This window comes from Cynoglossus semilaevis, chromosome 7, assembly GCF_000523025.1.
Source record: "Cynoglossus semilaevis isolate Cse_v1.0 chromosome 7, Cse_v1.0, whole genome shotgun sequence".
In the NCBI taxonomy this organism is placed as follows: Eukaryota; Metazoa; Chordata; class Actinopteri; order Pleuronectiformes; family Cynoglossidae; genus Cynoglossus; species Cynoglossus semilaevis.
Genome location: NC_024313.1, coordinates 3,702,598 through 3,713,215, shown reverse-complemented (window position 1 = coordinate 3,713,215; position 10,618 = coordinate 3,702,598). Strand labels below are relative to the sequence as shown.

Sequence of the window (10,618 nt, the reverse complement as noted above, 5' to 3'; positions counted from 1 at the left end):
CGGTACTGAAGATTCCTTAAATCCCAATTAAAGCTGTGGCTTGACATTAAAGGGTCCGTAACACATTAGACAATAAGTGCAGATCTTGAAAAAAACAAAAACAAAAAAAAACTTCTGAGCTAGAACTTTGTCACATTAGATGTAAAATTCAACAAAGATCCAGGAGATGAAAGGACAGAGGCAGAAAACCAGCAGGAAGTAGAAAGGATAAAAGACAAGAGTAAATGAAAGAGTCAAACAGTCAGGCACAAACTAATCCTATTTTCCATCTTCTTCTTCCAGGACATTTTTTTTAAATCTCTCCTTTTTTGAACAAACCCTCTAAGCTCCTTCACCCCCTCCCCCCCTTCAGTCCTCTCTTTCGTCAGGGGTTAAATATCCCACTCAGTGAAAGAGCATCATCAGGGGAGTTAGATAACCTTTGGGTTTATCCTTTTCATCACCCTCTCTCTCTCTCTCTCTCTCTCTCTCTCTCTCTCTTATATACATGTCCTCACTCTCTCTTACTCCATCCATTCTTTTGTCCTCATCAGTCTCTCTTGTCCTTGTGCAGTAATGAGCAGATAATTTAGTAGTAACTTGTTAAAAGGAAGACAAATCTCTCCATTTGCCCTGTATGTGGCTCCTGGTGGCAGGGAATGGAATAACTTCCATTTAAAATCCCAATCCAATCCATTACTATAACGGCCAACATTGACCTGTTTCAACATTAGCTCATTCTGATAAGTCCAGACTGTGTCCAAGTCCAGGCTGAATAACATCAGTGATAAGAACCACTGTTCGCGAGTCTAAACATTTGTTGCAGCACATTAACAATAGACATGTGTATCTCAAGTAAAAAATATTGTATAAAATTGTCATATCTACATATATTTTTTTTTAAAGTAGCACAGCATGAATAACTCTTTGGGCCCCTGTCATTAGAGAGATGGTTTGAAGTTAGTTCTTGAGATAATTCCCAGGTCTGTTCTGCACTTCATTCACATCAGAGTACAAATACTCCAAAAGTTACAAAGGTCTTTACTTGTCCTGATCAAAGCACTGTCTGGATTCATATTGCAGTTTTCCCCACATGGTTAAGCATCTTAGAGTCGGATTTTATAGCACCAGTTATTGCTTATCTTATAGTCCAAGAGTCTTGGACTGAGCACTGAGCAATAGACTCATCAACTGATAAATGTTTCAACAAAGAGCTGCTTATTTACTGTGTAACTTATCAAAAGCACATGATGTTTAATGTATTGTATTATGAAAAATATATATATATAAAAAATTCAAAAAAGTATATTATATTCTAACTAAAAACCAAAGCTTCCTTCACCGTGTTAAATAGTGACGGAATAAACATCTTTTGAGATTCCTCATAACGCTCTCTAGGACGATAATGAGAAATACAGACAATAAAACACACACACACACACACACACGCACACATCCCAGTGTGTATCTGTTTAGAGCAACACGATTAATGCACCTGCTAATAATAAAGAGAAAACTGCCATCGTTTTGCAGAAGTGTCCGTCTCTGTGCAGAGAGTAAATCTAAAGGAAATAATGACAAATGTCTCCAGTTTTGCATCGTACAATCATTAGGCTGCGAGGCATTGGTTTTTTAATCTGATTTTTGCGTCTTTCTTGATTTATTTAGGACCCTGACTCATCCCTGAATATCTGTGCCGTGGGTAATAATGTGGTTTCAACTGTTTCACATTTTCATACTGGAAGATTATTAATATGTTTATTTCCACACGGGCTGTAACTAATCACGCAGGGTTTACAGTATGAGGGTGGATACTAGCAGCCGGAGAATAGCGGATGAAAATCTGATCTGAAGAAGCTTTGATGCAAACTACAATTCACTGCAGCAACAAAATCAAACAAGACATACAGTATATGACACTTAAGAGCTGAAATGAAAACAACGCCCATAAATATGCATTTTTGCAGTTGATGTGAATGCATTCAGATGAGGGACATCTGAATTTGTAGCAAGACACTGACATTACTAAATAAACTTTTAAATGGTTAAATTTAATTAACCACTGTTTAGGAAAATTCTTTTTTGACCTGTTAACACAGGGACATTTGAAACATGCTGTGATGTGTCACATCAGATGTGACAGTCTGATGAGATTCCACTGCCACTGTGAAATATTAAGAAAGAGTTGACCATTGTGTCAGAAAAAGGCATTTTCAAAAGTCATTCACATCAGAAATGAAGTCCTGGGTTGAATAGAAACATGAAAGAGCAGCTCTGACAGGAAGATGTAAAGAACTCCAAGTCTCCAAGTATAATTGAACCAGACCAGGCTCTAGTTTGACAGGACTGAAACAAAGTCCGTCAAATGCCATCCTTTAACCATCACAAAGAGTTAGCAACTGAGCTGAAGCATGCAAATATATCATCGCCAGCATCAAATATGCAAAAGAAACTGGCAAATGGCAAAAGAACACAGAAAAGGAATCAGGGCAGTGTTGTGTTTATGTTGAGGAATGATGTTTGTCTTGTTAATATTTGAGTGTTTGTGTGTGTTTAACTATAATCTAGATGTGATGTGTGTTTGTCTGTTTATGTAAACATTAGTTAAAGGATGCTCCTGGCAGATCTTACGTAACAATCCTTTCTGTCCTGATGCTAAACCGTTGCCCTGGCAACAGTATCTGCTGTACGCCATCCCCCTACAGCCACAGAGAGAGAGATCGTCTCTGTCTTTCAGCCTTCAACCGTTTTTCAGTCCCTTTTTAATCTTAAGCCCTCTTTAAATTTACAAGGAAAAGTCCGTCCTCACCCTCATTTCCTCCACTTTGCTTGGTTTACTTTTAACTTCTTCATTCTGCCCTCTACACTCCCCCACCCCACACACATTCTCCTATTCCCTGTTATCTTTATTATCAGACTCCTCCTTCTCTCGCTCATCCTCGAAACTAGTTTTTCCTCCCTCTCCCTCCATCTCTCTCTCTCTCTCTCTCTCTCTCTCTCTCTCTCTGCCTGTTTCTCTCTGCTCTGTTGATTTACGTTTTTGCATTATTTGCCTCTTCATTAACAGTCCTGCCTCTGTTTCTTTCATCAACATCTTCGTCCGACACTGCACCCCGCTCCATTTTCTGACCGACAATGTGCTGAAATAAATTATCAGGTTTTAGTCAATTATGTCCTTCCTGAAGTCCACTTCACAGCCTCCGTCCTCCTAACACCATTATAAGTCCCCCCCCCCCCCCCCCCCCCCCCGTTACCGCCGGTGCATTGGCAGAAAAGAATATTATAATAAATTAAAATCTTCATCTTTCACACATGGATCTGTCAGTCAGATTTGTGATTATATATGTAGCGACAGTGTCCATGCACAAAGACTAGAGAGACTAAAAGAAATTAAGATTTTAATTGGATACAGTTGGTAACAATCCAGCGTTTTCATTCTATATGTAGCCGATTGATCTTTGATGTAGAAGCGTGACTCATCTTGTCGCGGGAGATAAGATAAAGGAACAAAGGAAAAGAGTTGTCTTTAAGAAGATCAAACAGTGCACGGCTGTCCCCTGGTATTACACGTTCCTGTGGAGAAGTACAGTCTTGACTTGTTTCACTTTGTCAGGATGATTTACCAATAAGCTGCCAAGTTCCAGACATGCTCATGGCGAAGAGCTGCGGTCGTAGGTAAATATCATGATGTTGGAAGCACTGAATCTCATTAACCAACTATCAGTAACTATAGCAATAAGCATCCTGCACAAAAACCCCAGTGTAATGTCTACTAAAAAGGCCAAGAGGTTGCTATGACAACTGCAAGGGTAACAAGAGGAAGAAAGTTGGAGATGTTTTTTGGAATTGGAGAAAATAATCGACACAGACATCACACACACACACAGAGGTCTTCATGCTGCAAGTCCCATTTTCTCTGAAAAATCAAGACAGAAACTCATTGGACCCTGCACTACATGTCTGACTTAGATCACATCAAGAGAAAAAGTCAAATTAATCTATAGCAGTAGTAAAGAATTTCAAAGTACAGTGGAACCTCGGTTTGAACTTAATTCTTTCCTGAAGGCTGTTTGTGAACCAAAAAGTTTGAAAACTAATGTAAAATGGATTCATCTGTTCCTGGACCCCCCGATCATGATCTTATCTCTCCACCAATCAGCATCTACCATTACAGAGTCTGCCTTCACAGACCGTTTGAGGGGCTTCATTACTGACCATCCAGGAGCCTGTGTTTAATTCCCAGTGGACCGGTACATCTGACGGCCTTGTGCAGACTGTGTGTGTGTGTGTGTGTGTATATATGCTACTGTGATTGGAAGATAAGGTGGTGGGAGCAGCATCAGCATCAGAAACAATATACATGTATTGATTCTGTGTCAGATATGAAGAATGGCTACGTCAATAAAGAAAAGACGCCGACGGAGTTCAGTAGACTGTCTTTATCAAAAGTTTTCATTAAAGATGACTTTTTCTCAACTTTTTCTTTAAAGCCGGACGCTGACGTAACATTTAATTGACTTGTTTTTCCATGGAGATTGTATCAAAGAGATAAAATTGGCTGATGCTACAGTTTTAATTGACTCGGTTGCATTTTAAAGTGCTTCTTTCACACTACATTTCTACACGCTGGACTGCAGCTTTGCTATCAGCAGGCCACACTGAAATTAATCTTTGTTATTTTTGAGGAGAAATTCTGCTCTGTGTCAAAATGCATTTGCCCAGTGGACACACTGACCTGTGATACTGAGTAAAACACCTGAGGATGAAGATCTTAATTCTTCAGTTTTCAACTGACAGTCGAAGCTGTTCCCTTGAGATTAGACACTGAGTCTCATCTGCCTCCAATTCCTCTATTTAAATCTGCTAATGTTAATTAAAAGCAGTTGATTGCTTGACATATAAAGTATTTCTTGAAAGCGCGATGTCTATTATTTTTCTAGGAATTGCCATATTTCCTCAAGTCATCAAATACAGAAACACTCCTGATCTGATTAAATACAACTGTATTTTTAGAGTAACTGGTGAAAGAAAAGTGGTTTAAAAATGTGGCTTTTTGGAAGAGTAGAGGAAACGTTTTATTCCATCTTCACTCCTTAGACAGTGGTCTCATCACACGGCATCCATGGGAAAAAAAAAAAAAGAACCACCAGCCGCCCACACTACAGCACTTATCAAAGTGGATCAGTGCTGCATCATAACCACAGCAGTAGACAGACAGGAAGATGAAGGATATTTTTCTGAGTCAGGAAACAAAAACATTGAGAGAAACGCTGGAGGTTGACTTCAGAGTAGGACAGAAAAAGTCTGGAGAGTAACTCAGTCCATTAATGTCACACGCAAAACAGCCGACACTTGGTTCCTGTACTTAGTTCTTTACATTTCCTGTGATAAAGTTTATTAATGTTTCTGCAGAAGCTAACGCAAAACTCTGTGGTGAAGCAGATCTGCTGACACATCGAAAAAGGGAAAAAAAAACACACCATGAACAATCTTATTTCTCTCTGTTTCAGGCTACAGGATGTTTGGAAAATAATCCAAAATTCCTTACTGGTATCAGGGGGAAGAGTCTTATCTAATTCAGAGGAAAACATCAATTATTTGGCCGTTCACAGGAGATTTTTCCATCAGATTATACTGTCTGCTCTCACTAAGGTAACACACCAATAATAGTCGCCTAAAATAATAATATCTCATGTTAGTTTAGTTTCCAACCAACATTTTTATTCTCCTTCAATATAAAATGGTATTGACTTAAATATATGTTTTTGTATAAATATATGCATAATATTGACATAACCAAACTTAAAAAACACAAAGACAAACAACTGAAGAAAATACAATTCATGTTCTTATCATTAAGTGAGTGGAGAAAGAGAGAAAGAGAGACAGAGAGAGAGAGAGAAAGATGGCAGCTTGGTATTTTGTGGTAATTAATTCTCCACTGTGCAGCAGTCAATCAGGAAACACACACAGACACACAAGGAGAACAAAAAGTGTGGTCACACTTTTCTCAAAATAAGTCCATTACCTCCTGATCAATCAGAGAAAACAACAAAGCTAATCAATTGTATTGACCCTGTTGACAGCATCACTCAATTAGCCTGCTCTCACAGGCCGCAGCCAAATTACCACTGAGATTTTATCACCTTAAGCCCCTGTTTCCCTCCCATGGGAAAACAACAGCAGTTTCTGTCTGACTGAAGAGCGCTGATGAAGTCTGAGTAAATGAGTGTGTGTGTGTGAGAGAGTGTGTGGACATGGATAGGTGAGAACAACAATTAAACATTTGCTCATTTGGATTGTTGACTGGTGTGTTGAGAAATCCACAGACAAAATTAAATTCCATCATGACATTATCAATCAAGTCAACCGTTCTGACTGTATATAGACAACAGCACAGCACAGTGTACTGTAAGCTGTATTTAAATATAGTTCTGCATGTCATTTATAGAAATGTTTTTCACTGCTTAATAAGGCTTCATGGAAACAAATAAATCACTGCGTGACATATACCTTAACTCCTGCTAGAATCATGATGACATGTTGCCATAAAATCTAAGTCGTCTATGTACAATTTTCTTAATGTAAACATATCTCTAACACAACTCCAAACTTACACCTGAACAACAGAACAGTCCATTCCCACTGTAAGAGTTGTTGAACGTCCTAAATTCAATGCAATAAACACGTGTTACTGTACATTGAACAGACACTGGGACAAAGAAAACAAACTCGATTTGATTTGTTTATACCACATTGTATAGAAATTAATGCCACACCCTCAAAAAACACCCACAGATGTCTGAAACTACGGTCCAATCAAGTGATCGTCGGGTCAGAGTTCACCAGCTTTAAACTAATCAACTACAGAACAGAGCAGGAGCAGGAGCTCACACAATAGACCACCACAGGAGAATGGTTCAAGCAGGAAGATTAGAATGAATTTTACTGGAACGCTGATCAGCTGAGTGTGTGTGAGGGAGGGGTGTGATTTTTGAGTGAGAGTGCAGGAGGGCACACACACACACACACACAAACACACAGGTCAAAGCTAATCTTCTTAGCCAACACAAGGTTCGACTGTTGGACAAAGTTCACATTATCAACAACAGCACAGTTCAATAAAACACTGTCAGAGAGACAGCCAGACTCAAAGAGAAAGAAACTCTCTGTGGGGTTATGGTGTGACTTTTGTAACTCAAAGTGGATCCTTCAAGTTAGGTGGACTAATACGTGGACAACTATCTAACCGTCAGACATCGATGGTTGAGAAACGGACCTGGAACGACATCTACACCAGAATAGTGTTGGTAGTAACCTGCAGGACTTGTTTATTCAAAACTATAAGGAGGGAAATCTAAAAGCCGTAAGTAAATATTGTGGAATACAGTTGTACGTCATAACATCCTGGGTGTTCTTATACACAGACATTTATGAGACTATGTTAGGGTTCATCTTTAACGGTCTCCGAGGATGACAACTGGTCTTCAGTTCACTCTGTGTCCCAGGATGTCATTTACATCCTGAAACATTTGATTTGGTCTTCTGGGGATCCATGCAGGTAAAATAAATAAATAAATAAACTAAATAAACAAAATCATGCAACCAAGAACCAGTGTTACACTCTGGAATTCTGCAGGTTGTCTTTTGAAAATTATTTTCTTTTCAAAGCTTTGGCTAGTGCTGTACAAACACACAGTGGTTCCAAATCGTGAATTGAAAAGTTCAAAAACCCCAACAATTTTCCCCCAATGTTAAATGGATTAATCCCTTCCTGGACCCTGGATGACTGCTTATTCAAACATTTTCAACAGTATTTTGTGTACAAGTTCATACAACTAAATAGAAATAAAGCTATAAATAGGAAAGGTAACTTCATTCATCCTTACCGGTGCTGAGCAGCCATGGTTGTGCAATGTTCGCTTCACTGTCGCCAGCCAACTGCTTCTCATTGTCCCAATCAGAAGCAACTTTTCCACTTCTTCTAATGTCTGAGATCTTTTCTTGGTGATCACAGTCACTCCTGTGGCAGCCTTATCTTATTGTAGGGGTTCCTTGTTCCTAGTGATGGTACAAGCCATACTGTAAAGCCGTAAAAATGACAATAATTTAAAAAAGGCTCTGTTCAATGATTTCTAAAAACCAAATATTATACATAAATCCCAACTCTCTCTTGTGTAACTTATTCAAAACATACACATCGATACTCCCTGGGATGAGTTGGCAGACTAAGTGTCAGGTGTTCTATCGTCTTAATACAACTCCACTCCTGAATGCACCTCCTCTGTGACTGCTTCCTCCCTGACAGAGTCGTATGGAGGTGCTGAGTGGCCCCTGGGCTGATTTGGCTCTGATGCTACGACAGACCATCACACATACAGATGAGGGAACAGCCATCTTTCCTCTTCTCTGGCTCTTTGGTCTATTCCTGTTTCTTTCTGTGTCTGCGTTGCTGCTGCTGCTAATCACCTATTTCTGCTGGAAACTCAGGCAGAGTACGTACTCATACACTTTTCATGTCGTACATGTCAAGATGCCTCATTATGCTACAATTAAATATACCATGAAGCCATGTAGCTTCATTGGTAATGTGAGGGGATGGCACACTTTGGGGAAACATATTATTAATACATGCGCCCATCTGGGCGGTACATGTCAAAGGAAGCACCGTCTCTTATAGTGATACATATAAATAAAAGGCCTTATTTGTCTATAATCTCCAAAACAAACCATAGAAACAAACAGAAGAGACTGAACAGTTTCCTTAGCAGACCAACGTACAATCATTCTACAGTTGTTTTCCATGAACATGAATGATCTGGCCATTGTTCAATTTCGAACAAATATACACAGAACAAAATGAGTTCTTAGCCTTTAAGCCATGTCTTGGGTGTAGTGAGTGTTCTCATAGTAGTAGCACCCAGGGAGCAATGGAAATTTTCCTCTCACCACTAAGCCACCAGTTCCCACATAAAGAAGTACAAATGCTTTTTTTCCCTCAATTTCTGTTTGATTTGGAGTTGAACCGGCAATCCCTTTAACCACTGAGCCACTGCTGCCCTGAATACTGAGGGCCAAAAACATCATGTTTTAATCAGGCTATATTTATCTTCACGGCATGGCGCACACATCTAAACACTTAGGTCTCCGCACATCCAGGATTCATACGAGAAAGAACCCATTCATTTACAGTGTGAGAGAAATATTTTTGGTAACTGTCTTTAAAAAACAAAAAATGAAAACATATATAACCAGGTATCTAGACCTGTTTATAAAATCCTTAACCAAAAGCGGAACAGATATTTTGTGACCCATTTATACTGCTACAAATAGGGCACTGAATATGAAGTAATTACATATATTAATATATTTCCAAAAAGAAAAAAAACATGAGAGTAAAGTAATAAATATTCATCAAAGTGTAACATTTTATTCATTTTATTACTGTGATTTATTAGTGACTTAATGTAGTGGTCCTTGATCTAGTGGTAAGAGAGTTCTTCAACTGTCAGTCAAGAATCGCGGGTTTAAATGTTTTCTGTTATGCATTTTTAAATATTGACCGAATAAACCGTTTTTATTTTATTTTCTGCAGAATTTCGCCCTCCACTGGCCTAAATTAGCACAACCGCCTGCACACCAGCTGCTTCAACTAGACACGTTTAAAAAGTTAAATTATTAAAAGCAAAAATAGAAACTGTTTCTTCTGTTCTTTTTCTGCTTAGTGACACTTCTGTTTTTAGTTTCATTTTAATTCGGTAATATCTTGAAAACGTTATCTAACAACCATTCAGAATGTTGCAGGTGTTGGTCTTGGTCTTTTCCAAACACTAGCTTTAGAACTCTAGTTAATTTTAAATCTTTAAAACCCTTTAATTAGATGAAACGTTTACCTGCGAACGCACCTGTGAACCTCGCCTCAGTAAACGGCTCTTGGTGCGCATGTGTACAACGACTAACGATAGAACTACAATGACCAGTTCTGTGAAAAACACAACCAGAAACATGTCGCACAATGTTGAAAACATAAAATATAATATACATAAATAAATAAAGTGCTGGTTAGGTTGGTTAAACATGTTTGTTTTGTTTTTTTTGTTATCACATTTTCCCATGCATTATCTTTCTGTCTGCTCCTCCTCGCTCTTATGCCACTCTAGTAGTTTGTACCTCCTGACCTACATGGATTTTATATTCATATATATTTAATTCATAATGCTTTTTGTATCTTGTCTTTTTTCCTCCAGTTGAGACTGAACTCTCCACGTTTCCACGGGACCGAAGCGCCATCTATGCACAGGTGCATGAAAGTGCATACCTGAGGAGGAGGAGGCGCAGCGGCTCTGATGTCCACTGCTGAACTGAAAAACTATAGTTTTAAGCATTTAACGGGACTTGAACCGAGTCATGTGGTGAAACGACTTCATTGGAAATCATTGTTTTGACAATACAACTGCTACCCATCAAAATCGAAAACGTAGTCAACATATCACACATTTGTAAATTATTTTAACTGTCTTGGACATTTTTAATAAATGTTTTTTATTATCTTGTGTTTATTTATCTTACATTTTTAGCCGATTTAAACACCCATAATTACGGTCTTGTACAAAAAATAAAAATCAAGGTAATAAATGAT

At 38.5% G+C, this 10,618-nt stretch overlaps 1 long non-coding RNA gene across 1 annotated transcript; it reads left to right on the top strand.

Moving 5' to 3' along the window:
• Positions 1-6,878: 6,878 nt before the first annotated feature.
• On the top strand, positions 6,879-10,527 carry LOC112487189 (uncharacterized). Its single transcript, XR_003050027.1, has 3 exons — positions 6,879-7,345; positions 8,288-8,474; positions 10,227-10,527. It is a non-coding gene; the product is annotated as an uncharacterized LOC112487189 (long non-coding RNA).
• The last annotated feature ends 91 nt before the right edge of the window (positions 10,528-10,618 follow it).